The 15017-nt window shown below is 41.6% G+C and overlaps 1 protein-coding gene across 10 annotated transcripts in view; it reads left to right on the forward strand.

Annotated features, from left to right (window-relative positions):
- Positions 1 to 920: 920 nt before the first annotated feature.
- The window catches only part of foxj3 (forkhead box J3), a 124643-nt gene continuing 110546 nt past the window's right edge, over positions 921 to 15017 (forward strand). For 9 of the 10 annotated variants that reach the window (XM_048561229.2, XM_048561233.2, XM_048561236.2 and 6 more), the window contains exon 1: positions 921 to 1129. The gene's annotated coding sequence lies outside the window, so the exon portion shown is untranslated. Of the gene's footprint in view, positions 1462 to 15017 lie in introns of all 10 variants that reach the window. The other variant, XM_048561230.2, reaches the window with a different exon arrangement.

A 15017-nucleotide genomic window follows, 5' to 3' on the forward strand; every position in this document is an offset into this window, starting at 1 on the left:
TTATGAAAATGCATGTAAGCATTACAGATTTCCACACCTCTGACTAGGCTCACAAGTGAAACTCTAAAACTGACTTCTTCTTAAATAATAAAATACAATATAAACTAAAAATTATACATTGATCTTAATGAATACAATGTCGCTGAAACATACATATTTTGTCAAAATGCTTCATATTGCATTCATCAGGTTAATTAGCAAAATTCTCAATGCAAGGGAAGAAGAGGCGAGTGCTCATTGGTTGGTCGGTGTGCTGTGATTGGTAGAAGCATTGCATGGAGAATGTAGATTGACAGCGTTCTCCTCATACAGAATAATGTTGGTATTCCATTGAATTGTCCTGATAAGGGCAAAGTGAAAGGTTTTGCCAAGGTAATCTGACAGCAATAATCAAACATAGTGTATATGTAAATACTTGTATTTCATTGCGCATATCAGAATCGAAATCTGTCCCAAACTCATCACAGTTACTCAGTTCTTCCAAGGCTTGCTCACTTTGTTATGTAGCTGTAAAGCTGAGCAAGTAGAGGAAATAATTAAGTATTTAAAGTAGAATATATAATAAATGAGTTATATCATGGGACTTGGTTACCTACTGAAATTACTGACTTTCTGTTGCGATTAAAACAATAAAGATGACCAATCGAGGGCAACGATCTCATTTTTTTTCCACATTAAGTAGGCTAATGCTAACTTCATTTCACCTTCCCATTGATAAGAAGGATTTCTGCCCTCCCACATCAGTTTGTGCTGAAGTAAGTCGTGAACCATGAGTTGGATGCCTTGCTGATTGACAGCCGTGCTCGCCCGCTCTTCTTTCCCCGCGGCGGAGGTGTCGCTGCGTGCTTGGTGTTGCGGTCGGTCCGCCGGGCGGGCGCAGCGCTACACGCGGGGTTGGCGAGTCCCGGCGCTGGAAGTAGTTCCGGGTGTAGGCCGAGCCTGGTTCTGTGACGGACAGGGACTGGAAACGGGGACTGTGAGCGGGAGCGGCACGGTCAGCGGCCCCGGCACCCCACGATCAAACAGCGGTGGAGGGGGAGGAGGGCGGATAGAGAGGAGGAAAAACCGGGCCTCCACCTCCTCCCCAGAGCGACGCCCGGAGGCCAAGCGGCAGTGGTGGAGGAGGAGGGTGAGTCTTGACAGAGGAGGGGGCTGAGCCCCGGGGAGTGGCGCCCAAACTCGAGGTTCTCTGCGAGGGGCTGGGAACCCCGCCGTAGGCTGGAGGAGCGGGAGATCCCGTGTCGGAGCACTTCAACCCTGACCGTAGCCAACCATCGATATCCGAGGGCCTAAAATAGACCCTGAGGCCCAGGTTTGGGGAATAGACCGCTCACTAGGCCTGGAATACAGGCGGCTTCCCGGGGCCTGGCGGCGAAGCGGGTCTGACAGGCCTGACGGGATCTGGCGTTGGAAAAAGCCGGGAAAGGCTGAGGGGAAGTGATACTGGAGCGGCGGACCAAGGTTGTTGACTAATGATTAATATTGATCATTTTATTTTCAGTGGACTGATGAGAGGAAGGGGGAAATATCAGGGACATCTTGTTTGCTTAATTTTAGCACATGAAATGGTGGAATTTCAATGTAAAACATTTTTTGTGCCTATTTTGTTCTAAAATGTTGCATGTATGTGAGGGATTTCGTAGATATCCCCAAGCCTACTGTTTGATAATAATCCTGTACAGAGACTTAGATTTGATGACATAATGACGGGTGTGTGAAATACTTACTGTGCCCTGTTGGATTATGAAACACCCAATTGTGCCGTCTGGATTTTGCCCTTTTCAACTTGGCATATGTGGAGATGGTTTTAAACTGTGGGGTGAAGTACAAGTCTTGTCAGTCATGTTGGCATCAGTGAGATCAAATTAAGATGAACTGGAATGTTGTAGATTGTGAAATTGTTTGCATACTTGCAATTTTCTATCTCTTATTTGACATAATGAAACTTCACTCTGTTTCTGATATGGATTGATTTTTCAAAGTGTAGCATGTCCTTTGCACAGTACATGGCAAGTGAAATTGTCCAGTATTTATGGAATATAGATTTTGGCTCACTGCTATTTTAGATGTTGAAAAACTCTCTTCATTGGATTTGTGGCACCTCCTAAACAGAAGTTTTACATAATCTTGTGTTGTGATTTTACATTGAGTTTGTGTGGAATTCTGTGCAGGACTAACAAAACATTTTGCCTCCAGTTATTTGTTGTGATGGTGTATTGTATCTACTTCAGCTAAAGGTCTGAATAATACCTTATTTTGTGTACAATGGTAAAAATAGTACTATGCAATAATGTAGAATTATTCCTTGTCTTGATTTTTCTGTACGTTGGACTGTTGACTTTTATTGAGGTAACAAGCAGGTTGAATCAGCCTGCTCTGCTTTCAAGCCTGGTGGTCGCTGGCTGACTAAGACAGTTCGACTTGAGAACCATTGGCCTGCGAACCTTCAATTAGAATAGACAGAATTCTAAGGGAAATGAATTTAGAAATTCTGCTTTAATGGATGCACTTGATTTGCCTAGTTTTGCTTATTATCTGCTACTCTCCAATGTTTCCTCAAGGTGTTTGCTGCTGCAGTGGTATAATTTTTATCATTGTTCAACTACTGTATGTCAGCTCAGGCCGTAGTTGATGTCAACTTGTGCACACTTCCAGTAGAGGTCACCAGATAGTAATCTGGAGTAGGAATCCTGCCTAATTTGTTTACATTGAGGCCTATCGGACTGCAGTAATTCCCCTCCACGTTGGATTAGGAAACTCAGTGTAGCCTGATAATCAAATTTATGATCATTGGGTTTGTCCTGTCCCGGCTGTTGCTTTTATCTAATGGATCATTTGGAGAGCCTTAAGAGTAAAGTAATACATCAACGCCTTAAGTATGTTCTCTTAAACATTTCAGTCGTAACTTCAGTTTAAGTACAAAGTTCTTTCACACTGATATTTTGCTTGGGATATCTAGATAAATTGGAAGAACTGAAGAGCAGAGAAATAAAGAATCTTGTGAACATGACCACTTGTACATTTGAAATAATACCTAAATTACATAGCCATAAAGTGTTTTTCCTCTGTGAAAACGTTTTACTTTTAGGATCCCAAAATTAAAACCCAGGCTGCTTTTTCTGAAACTTATACCTGAAATTTATGATCCTTTTCCAGCTCACTGTACCATATGGCTGCTTTGTGATTAAGTTGTAGGCCCTCTGATCTTCGTTCCATTAACATTATGCCGCAAACAGTGAGACCCATCTGCCTCTATATTCCAAAATTTAGAGTCTCAACTCCTCCTGAAGGGAAGTTTCCACAATGATTTTGGGCCTTTCATTTTGCCATATGGACTGAGAATGTTTAACAGTACCATTTTAATGAGTCAATTGGTCAGTGAATCCATTTGTGACAACACTGCATTTTCTGTGCATCTCAGTTTGGAATTTTAAGGGTTTTTCTATTCTTTTGCACATACCCGTTGGGTGTCGCCATTGTTATCTGGTGGTTCTGTGGCTGTATGAATACATTGTTGAAACAAGGTTGACCTTCAATTTGAAGACTATCTCAACGCTGAAATAAATTAAACTGTTACTGTTTTGTTTTCTTCCTTTAAATTTGACTTTGTGAGCAGAACATATTTTTAAAAGTTTTGTTCTATTCTTTCCTTTGTGAAGAGCTAAGGGCCTTTTGATTATATTGAAAATTTTGATCAGTATGATGTCACCAAGTCCATGTACGATGTGATGAATGCACTATTGCAGGTAATTCCAGGAGTTTCAGATTGCATCAATACATCTGGAAGTAATTGGAATAAAAAGTAGTTTGAGAGCCTAGTTACCCTGGAGCAGGGTAATTGCATTTTTTTGTATTTACACAAATTTTACTATTTTAAAATGTTCAAGGTTTCTTCAGTGCTAAAGCTTTTGGTGTTGGATTCATTGGAATTATCTTTTCAGTTATGAACTCATGCATAATGAGCTTGACACCTGTGTTTGTGTCTCAGTAACTGTCTGGTCATCTGTCCCAGTATCTCATTGTTTGGCTCAATGTCAAATTCTCTTCTGTTTCATGTGGCTTTTTAGCATTTTTTCCTCAGCTTTATGGTTTGTCTGTGGGATTTTAGTTTCTAAGTATGCTGTGGTGAATGAGACAGTGACCTTTCTTCATTCAACCTTTCGCTATGGCTGCCCCAAGTTTTGATGCATCCCTCTGTATGTAGCCTTGGACTTTGTATCAGTCTAAAACACTCGGTCTTCAACAATTCTTGACGATGATAGACAAACATAATTTGGGGTGTAAAAGTGCCATTTGAGTTTCTGATACGGGAAGAGAGACACTATTCATATATTAACCCAGTGTGATTTGAGGCTCGTATTCAAAGATATGCTTTTCTGTGAGGATGCCTGACTAGTGAACATCTATACCTGAATATTTTCCTTTTCTGTCTAAGCTAGAGCCACCAAATGCAACTGTAGTTAGTGCACTGGTCTTTGGAGTGGCTTCCCGAGAAACAAACTGGAGAATTGAATTTACATTCTGGTCTGTAGCTCAGCTGTACATTGTCTTACTAACTGAGCTGCATCGGCAGAGTGCTCTGTGTAGTTTTAATAACATTGCAGGTTTAGTTGCTTGTTTGAATTAAAATGTGCATGAAATTGTCATTTTGTTGCTAAGGATGTTTCTTGGTGGGCAGTATCCCTCCCATGTCAAACATTTGTGTGCTCGCAGGTTATTTTGATAATTCGTACCTCTTGTTTTTAGTAACACTTGTCATGTGAATTGCTGCGTTTGTGGTGATTTGTTTTGCATCTGTTTTGCATTCACTCTGAATTGAATATATGGCAGCTAAAATTTGGACATACTGCCAGGGTTTAAGTTAAAAGAACTAAGTTGCACAAGCCAAGTGAAGAGGTTAAAAAAGGGAACCCTTTTTATTTAGTGTGAATTGGATTATAATGTTTTTTTTGTGAACGCCTACATAATACTCTGCTGGAGCTTGGGAAGAAAGTATTAAATTTCACCTGTGTCAAGTTACATTTCTGTTCTTAAAGAAGTAACATCAAATCATGTAGAAGTTGTGACTGGATCTGAGACACTAAGGGTGCGGGCTTGGAACTGAACTGATCTCTGGCGGACTCTAATCCTGTGTCTTTGTCAAGATTGCCCATGGTGATCCAGATGATGCTGCATCTCCAACTGACTGAGCTCATTCCTGGATGTTGGAATGATCGGCTCCAGTGACAGGTCTATCAGTTTCCCAATGCTGATTGTGGTTAAATGTCTGCAATGCCCTGTGAATGCAAATACTAATAAGCCTTGGCTAATATTAAATTTGCATCTGATTCTCTGGGTTCACATGACTCAGTGGGCATTAAAGGTGCACACTTCATACCAGTGAAGGCAAGAATAACAAATGCCTTCCTCACAGCCGCAGAGAAGGTGCAATGAGAAAGGTCAGGATTAATATTTGAGAGGTCTGTTCAAAAGCCTGATAAGAGATGTGCAGGTCTTCAGAATTGCAGGAGTGCCATTTTGAAGTCTAGAAGCTCCAGGATGTTACGGAAGGTGGGACTGAGAGATAAGGCCATTGTGGGATTTGAAAACAAGGATGACCATTTTTAAATCAAGCGCATGTTTGGCTGAGTGGAACTTTATTAGAAGATGAGCAGAACAGATTTGATTGAGATGAAGATTATAGAGGATTTATGATAGGACAAGAAGTGAAAGGGAACAGTCAAATTTGGGTATAACAAAGGTATAGATGAAGGATTCAGCGCTAGTGGGGTGATCTGAGGGATTATGTCGAGCAATGTGAGGAGTTGGAAATAAGCCATTTCAGTGAAGATACTTGTGATCAGAGATAATGGGAACTGCAGATGCTGGAGATTCCAAGATAACAAAGTGTGGGGCTGGATGAACACAGCAGGCCAAGCAGCATCTTAGGAGCACAAAAGCTGATGTTTTGGGCCTAGACCCCTTCATCAGAGAGGGGGAGGGGGTCTAGGCCCGAAATGTCAGCTTTTGTGCTCCTAAGATGCTGCTTGGCCTGCTGTGTTCACCCAGCCCCACGTTTCGTTATCAGTGAAGATACTTATTTAACTTTATTGCTTTTCTTTTCCTTACAAAGCCCTCACCATTCTTTTTGAGATGTTGGTCTCTGCAATGTTTGTCTAGAAGTGCCAGTTCCTCTTGATAGCTAAGTCAAGTGGTCATCTTTGTGCATGAGCCCAGGCATGCAAAGATGATAGTGTTTTATCAATCTTTGGAAAGTCATCCATCCTTACGTGACATTACCTGACGTGTTACAGAAGTGGTGGAACTGGGGAATCACTACTTGATGGAGATCAGCAAGAGTCCTAGCTAATTTCCACCTTCTCGAAGAGCATCAGGGCCTTGTGGCATCCCCAATGACTCTTAATTTGCCTGTCAGTTTAGCAATAACTGGGTCCTCTATAATTAAGTTGTGCTGCGATATTTCTCATGCATTAGCCTATTGAGCATGGATGGAGCCTGGAAACTTCATAAAATTGATATTTTTATTCCACTTTTGCTTCTCCATTCTGCCCCGATCCCTCTGCTGCTGGTTCCACCATGTGTGAGTCAGTAACCCCAGATAGATGGCTTGTCCACATCCCTATCACTTCAACCAGTGATGATTTTTGTTAACAAAGCTTGAATAGTAAAAGGGGCATTTGAAGGTGTGAACATGCAATACCTTGTGCCTGAGTATTTACAATACAGGGTCCCTGATTTTTGTTTGAACATCTGACTTAGAAAGATTCATACGAATGAACACGATCCCATTTGGGGAGGAGGTAATTTTAAATGTCCCACACAAAAGTGTTTCCTGTCTTTATTGACAGCTCTTTTATATTGTCCTGAATTATGTTCTCACTTGTGTCTGTGCACAAGTCGATTTGTACACGTGAACAGAATCCATACACAACCTGAGGACTACCTGTAAGTGGCATACTTAAATAAGCTTGAATAGGAGAAGGGTGGGGCCTTGGGTGGTGTTCTCAACAGTTGCTGCATTGTAAACAATGATCTTTTATGTGATTTTATACGTGATGTTATGGAAATGGTTATTCCAACAAAATAAGTACTAATCCTCATATTTCGAACTGGCAGTTGTCTCTCAACTTTCTTGTCTGTTGTAATGATAGTTTGAGTTCGGATGATTTCAATCCGTCTCAAATATTGTTAGTTCCATCCACATATGTAAAACAATGATCCTCTGCCAAAATCTGTGTTTGGGCACATAGCAAGAAGAGTATCTAAACTCTCTAGCTAAGTAGTCTTTTGACCCTTGACTCTGTCATATGAAGAAAGGACAGTCTGGTATTGGATGGGCCAGCTGTAGATGCTGTGGGATAATATTCCTGCAAGAGGCTTTTAGGGGGAAGAGGAATAAAGAAAGAAGTCTCTCAGTGCACTTAGTCTAATCCTGCTATTAGTGGAATGAAAATGAGATTCCAACCCACATAAATTGATATGAATTGGAATAGGGCCCTGTATCGCTGTCTTTTACCTGAGTTCAGGAGGGACATAGGCAATATTTATGAAAATTATATGTGCATTTAATAGGGAGGAGATGGTCTAGTGGTATTATCGCTGGGCTGTCAATCCAAAGACCAAGTTAATGTTCTGGGTAACTGGGTTTGAAACCTGCCATGGCAAATGGTGGAAATATAATTCAATAACTTTTTAAAATCTGGAATGGAGAGTCTAATGATCACACATCCTTTGTCGATTGTTGGAAAAGCCCATCTGTTCACGAATGTCCTTTTTAAGGAAGGAAACTGTTACCCTCACCTGATCTGGAGTATGACTCTTAACTGCCCTCTGGGCAATTAGGGATGGGCAAAAAATGCTGGCCTAACCAGCAATGGTTTCATTTCATGAATGAATTTTTAAAATAAATTAAGCAATTTACTTTGTATTAATTCCAAGCTTGCAGGGATTCTTGTGTGGAAATACAAATACAACTCTGCTATTGCCCATATACTTTGAGTGGTTTCCTTTTTAGATGCTTCTGTTTCATGCATTAATTTTTGTTTGTTTACACTGGACAGTTCATCCTGATGGCTGTCATTGCGTATAATTGATTCCTAAATTGTTGTACTTTATTGCCTATCACGATCAAGCAGTTTGAGTTCAAAGATTAGAACCTTTTTTTACAAGATTGTCTGACTGGATATTTTGAGAAACTATGCCCAGGAATTTCTTCACTGAGAAAAGGAAGTGTAGATAAACAAATATACTGATTTATCCAGATTGCTTTCGATGTGACTGCTTTCGTGCAAATGTGTTTATTATCATCATCAGTTCACAAAACAAATGTGTATATGTTCAAAGCAAATGCCTTCTAGCAGTGTTGAATTCACTGCATTACTGCTGATGGAGATGTTAAATATTAAACTTTCTTCCTCCATTTTGCCCCCAGTTCCCTTAAAGGAGCTGATTTAATTGTGGTGAAAATTCCACAACTACTGACAATTTTTTGAGTATTTTGCCCAAGTGGCCTGCTTCCATGAATATTAAAAATTATCTTTAGAAGGATTGAGGCCAAACTTGTTAGTGTCTTGATCTGGGTATTTTTCAGCATTATCCTTCCTAATGCAGGACTGTTGAGGAAAGAAAACTTCCGTGTGTAAATCACCTTCTGCAACCTTGGGATGTCCAAATTGCTCTACACCTAATGTACGAGCAGATATTTAACCCTGATAAATATGAGGTGGTGCATTTTCTAAGAAGCTACAAGGGAAGGGAGTACTCCATAGCAGACTCTCGGAAGCTCATTGGGATCTTGGGGTGCTTGTCTACTGATCCCTGAAAACAGCAAAGCATATTAATAGGATATAAAGTAGGCATATGGGACACTTCTTAGTCATTGCATAGATTGTAAGAGCGGGGAGGTTATGTTGGAGCTGTACAAAACTTTGGTTCGTCCACAGCTGATGTCCTGTAGCAGTTGTGGCCCCTGTGCTCGAGGAATGGTGTGATTTCCCCTGGAAGGGGTGCAGAGAAGATTCACCAGAACGTTGCCTGGGATGGAGCACTTTAATTAGGAAGAAGGGTTGTACAAGCTCGGGTTGTTCTCTTTTAGAGGAGAGAAAGGCGCAGGGTACCTGATTGAGATGCATAAGGCATGACAGGGTGCATAGAAAGCAGCTGTTCCTGTTGTTGAAAGGAGGGGAGGAGGGGAGGCGGGTGGCTTAGATTAGATTTAAGGAAATATTTTTCTCCCGGAGTGTAGGGAGGATATGGAACGTCCTGCCTCAGAGGGTAGTTGAGATGGGATACGTCTCAATCTTTCTAAAAAGTACTTGGATGAACTCCTGAAGTGTCATAACCCTTGAGGCTACGGGTCAAGTTGAAGACTTTAGTGTAGCTTTGGGGGTTCAGACTTGGTGAGCTGAAGGCTGTCTTCCATGCGTTGTAGGTACATCCAAAGCATGTTAGGAAGGGTGATTCCAGGTTTTTGACTACTGACAGTGAGGGCGTTGCAGCATAGTTCCAAATCAGGATGATATGCAGCTTGTTTGGGAACTTGAAAATATTAGTATCCCTCGGCTTCTGCCTTTTGTCGCGGTTGATATGAGGTCATTGGACTTGGCTCAGGGCATATCTAGGTCTGACGCACAAGTCTTCAATTATGTGTAAAAGGCAACATTTCAAACAATGCATCACGACCTATACTGCTTTTGAATCTCTGCCTCTTTGTGTCGTAGTTGTAGGTGAGTGGTTAAGGCAATGGATTAGAAATCCATTGGGTTTGCTCTCATATAGATTTGTATCCTGCCAACTATGGTCCGCTGTACTGTTGCTGTACTGTTTTGAAGAAGTAATGAAGAGGTTTGGTGAGGGCAGAGTGGTGGACATGATCTATATGGACTTTAGTAAGGCATTTGATCAGGTTCTTGTGCTAGACTCCAAGGTAACAAAGTGTGGAGCTGAATGAACACAGCAAGCCAAACAGCATCTTAGGAGCACGAAACCTGACGTTTTGGGCCTAGACCCTTCATCAGAAAAGGGGGATGGGGAGAGGATTCCGAAATAAATAGGGAGAGAGGGGGAGGTGGACCAAAGGTGGATAGAGGAGAAGATAAGTGGAGAGGAGAATATAGGTGGGGAGGCAGGGAGGGGATAGGTCAGTCCAGGTAGGACGGACAGGTCAAGGGGGCGGGATGAAGTTAGTGGGTAGGAAATGGAGGTGCAGATTGAGGTGGGAGGAGGGGATAGGTGAGAGGAAGAACAGGTTAGGCAGGCGGGGATGAGCTGGGCTCGCTTTGGGATGCAGTGTGGGGAGCGGAGATTTTGAAGCTAGTGAAATCCACATTGATACCATAGGGCCGCAGGGTTCCCAAGTGGAATATCAGTTGCTGTTCCTGCAACCTACGGGTGGCATCATTGTGGCACTGCAGGAGGCCCAGGATGGACATGTTGTCTAAGGAATGGGAGGGGGAGTTAAAATAGTTCAGGACTGGGAGGTGCAGTTGTTTATTGCGAACCGAGCGTAGGTGTTTTGCAAAACGGAAAGGTTTTGAGGAAAATGGGCTGAATCCTGGCAAATGGGACTAGGTTAATTTAGGATTTCTGGTCGGTAATGACGTTGGACCAAAGCGCCTGTTTGTGCATTGTACATCTTTTGACTTTTCTTCTAAATGTCTGGCTGATGTCTCTGATTTGGCCGGTGATCTGGTTCAGATTAACTAGTTCCTCCCAGAATGGGTATGGACCTTGACGATTTCTGACGAAAACGGTTTGCTACCGCACAAGACTGCATGTATGCTAAGTGAATTAGGGGAATGGATAACTACTTTATATCTCTATTTGGGGCATTGTTTTAAGGTGGCTGAACAAGTAAAATTCCATTTCTGTGATCAATCTTAATGGTGTTTTGCAGATCTCCTTCAGCACGCTGACTCATAATGACTTTAAAATTTTGAGGTTTTCACTTGCCTGCCCTGGAAGGGATTTTTGGATTCATTTGTTTTGAGTTAGTTAAACTGGGATCATAACGAATTAATTCCCAGAAACCTCCTACTTCTCCAGGATGTTGCATTACCAGATAAAGCTGTGAACAGGATGAATTTCATTCTGCAAGCATTCTAAGAGGCAAGATGAGCAAGTAGTTGCTGGTGGACCCACCATAAGGGAGAAGGATCCTTACAGCAGGCCATAACATTGTGGCTCAATGAGCTGGTCCTCAACATACAAAATTTATGAAGGGAGTTGAGGATAGATTTCCTCTCCAGAAGGTGCAGATAAGTCTGCAACAGATTTATACCTGAAACAGGAGTAAAAGGTAGTGCTGTTAATGTTATGATAGGAACCTCAAAGGTTATGTCTTGTAAAATTGGGTAGGTCCATATCATAAGGGCCATTGTTAGGGACCAGACCAAATCCCCTCAAATGTATCAAGTAGATAGTGTCTAGGCTAACTTTTAACTTGTTTAAAACAAAGTGTGAGGCACTGCATTGCTGATATGATTCAGTTGGTCAAACTACTAGCCTTTATGCAAAACATACTTTTTTTTTGCAACCCAGTTAAAATACAAACAAAAAACATAACTTTAGCTATTGAAATACTGAACAAAACGATGTATCTAAGTACTACTCATCAACTATTCCAACCTAGCATCATCTCAAAAACACAGCATTGACAAAGGCAGATTTGGCAAAAGTTTTCCTCACTTGCCATCTCCTCCAGCCTAGGAGAAGGAATGCCAACACAATGAATGGGGCAGCAGAGAGACAGCTGTATTGAGTAGCTTTTTTTTATTCTGAAGAAGGGTCTAGGCCTGAAATGTTAACCTTCCTGCTCCTCTGCTGCTTGGCCTGCTGTGTTCATCCAGCTCTACACCTTGTTATCTCATATTTTCCAGCATCTGCAATTCCTATTATCTCTGATATGCTGGAACAGGTTGATGTTAGGAAGGAGAATGTATTGAAAATTTTGAAAAACATGAGGATAGATAAATTCCCTGGGCCAGATGGGATATACCCATGGTTGCGATGGGAAGCAAGGGAAGAGATTGCTGCGCTTTTGGCAATAGTCTTTGAGCCTTCACTGTCCACTGGAGTAGTACCTGTTGCTTGGAGGGTGGCAAATGTTATTCTGTTGTTTAAGAAAGGGAATACAGATAATCCTGGGACTTGCAGACCAGTCAGACTGTCTTCTCTGGTGGGAAAGTTATTGGAGAGGATTCTGAGAGTATTTATGATTTGGAAATGCACAGTTTGATTAGAAATAGTCAGCATGGCTTTGTGAGGGGGAAGCCCTGCCTCACCAGCCTTATTGAATTCTTTGAGGATGTGACAAAACACATTGTTGAAGATAGTGCAGTGGCTGTGGTGTATATGGATTTTAGCAAGGCATTTGATAAGGTTCCCCATGGTAGGCTCATTCAGAAAGTAAGGAAGCATGGGATTCAGGGAAATTTGGCTACCCAATAGATGAGACAGTGGAATAGATGGAAAGTATTCAGCCTGGAGCTCGCTGACCAGTGGTGTTCCGCAGGGATCTGTTCTGGGACTTCTGTTCTTTGTGATTTTGTTTTTTATAAATGACTTAGTTGAAGTGGAAGGGTGGGTTTGTAATTTTGCCTATAACACGAAGTTTGGTGGAGTTGTGGATAGCGAGGAGGGCAGTTGTAGGCTTCAGTGGGACATTGACAGCATGCAGAGATGGGCAAAGAAGTGGCAGATGGAATTTAACCTCAAAGTGTGAAGTGATTCATTTTGGAAGGTCGAATTTGAATGCAGAATACAGGGTTAATGGCTGGGGATTCTCGGCATTGTGGAGGAACAGGGGGGTCTTGGTGTCTTTGTCCATAGATCCCTCAAAGTTGCAACCCATGTTGATAGTGTCGTTAAGGAGTATGATTGTGTTGGCTTTCGTCGACTGGGGAATTGAATCTAAGAGCCATGAGGTTATGCTGCAGCTCTATAAAACTCCGGTTAGACCACACTCTGAATATTGTGTTCAGTTCTGGTCACCTCCACACAGGAAAGATGTGGAAGCTTTAGAGAGGGTGCAGAGAAGAATTACCGGGATACTGTCTGGACTGGAGGGCAGGTCTTATGAGGAAAGTTTGAGGGAGTTAGGACTTCTTCCATTGGAGTAAAGAAAGAAGGATGAGAGGTGACTAGATAGAGGCTTACAAGATGATGATAGGCGTGGATGGCCAGAGACTTTTCCCAGGGCAGAAATGACTGCCATGAAGAGGCATAATTTTCAGGTGATCGGAGGAAGGTCGAGGGAGATGTCAGAAGTAGATTCTTTACACAGTGGTGGTTATGTGGAATGCGCTGCTGGCGGAGTCAGATACATTAAGGACATTTAAGCGACTCTTGGCTTGGCACATGGGTGATAGTAAACTGGAGAGTATGCAGGGTAGTTTGATCCTTGAGTAGGATAATAGGTTGGCACAACATCGGTCAAAGGGCCTGCACTGTGCTGTACTGTTCTGTGTTCACCCAAAGCTATTTACTCTTGTTTTCTATGGAGCAGGCACCTTGTACAGCAGGTTTCTAATGCCCCTCCTCAGGAGAAATAAGACAGAACAAATGTCTCGTAAAGGCGCACGTCATCACACCATAATCTACGATTTGATAAAAGACACAATAGAGAATTCCTCTTGGAAAACTGTATTCTGTTCTTTAGAATATTTACTGCAGAGCAAACCTTTATTGGCTCACAGTTTATTGAAGTTGACTGCAGTGTTCACCTGCCTATTTGCCATTAAAGGGAGAAGGACACGTGTCAAGTCTGTGTCCAATCAAGGGAACAAAGGCCACTCCTAGCACTTAATTAGATACGGGAGAAAGTGTTCTCTAAAACATAAAGGCTAATATACCTTTGGAAATGACCAGTGATGAACTCATATCTACTATAACCTCAAACTTGCATGGAATTTGTTTTGAATATATATGTATGCTTTGTTTTCACGGGAAAATACACAGAACCAAGTTCCCTTGATATGTTCCAAAAACCTACATCTTTTATTCGTGGGATCTCTGGTTATAATGAAAGAATTTCTGCTCATGGTACTTGGCTCTGTTGCAGTGTTTCCATTCTAGTGGCAAAATAACAAGGAACATTAACATCTGATTAAATATTATTTTTGTTTACAAACATAAAATGTGAGTGTAATAATCCTTTTCGAATGATGTTTGTTTCTTTCATTGATAGTAGGAAGATGAGTCTAGGCCCAAAACGTCAGTTTTCCTGCTCCTCTGATGCTGCTTGGCCTGCTGTGTTCATCCAACTCTACACCTTGTTATCTCTTTCTTTCATTACTTGTTTTTGTTTTAATTTTTCCTGGTTCCTCCTGCCCAACTGACATTTTGTGCAGAATTTTCTCTTCAATCTAATCATAAATAACTTTTTAAACTGTTGCTCTGCCTTGTATTAGTCACTAAATAACTACTTTATCAAAGAGAAGGATTTGAGAAACATTGTCGGTTATCAGAAAAAGGGTTAGCATTCCTTTACTGAAATTGCTCGAAAGGAAGAGTTCATGAATAGTTTTGACTTTTAATTAGGGTTGTGTTGAAACTGCAGTTTTTTTCTTTCTCATAATCCTGTTTTCTCTGATACTTTCCCTTTTTCATATTTAAAATGTCCTGAATATGATATTTAAACCCTTATGCCAAGCAATGCTTTATGGATTTTTTTTTCTGTTTCGTACTGCCTGGCCTGCTTATAAATATAATAAATGGTTCCTACTCTTAGAAATGAAGCAATTGTACATCTGGGTCTGTTTTCGTGCTGTATGACTCTGACTATAGTATTTGCTGGTACTGGAAGTTAGTAAGCTCAGTGGGCTGGATGGCTGGTTTACTGTACAAATTGATGATAGCAGCATGAATTCAGTTCTTGTACTGGCTGAGATTACCATGAAGGCCCCACCTTCTCAAACTTGCCCATCACCTGAGGCATGGTGGCCCTTAAGCTTACACCAGTTGGCCAGTCCTCTTAGACTACATTTGGATAAGCACAAGAGTAGGAAAGGTTTGGAGGG

The sequence above is a fragment of the Stegostoma tigrinum genome, chromosome 28 (genome assembly GCF_030684315.1).
Source record: "Stegostoma tigrinum isolate sSteTig4 chromosome 28, sSteTig4.hap1, whole genome shotgun sequence".
Classification (NCBI taxonomy): Eukaryota; Metazoa; Chordata; class Chondrichthyes; order Orectolobiformes; family Stegostomatidae; genus Stegostoma; species Stegostoma tigrinum.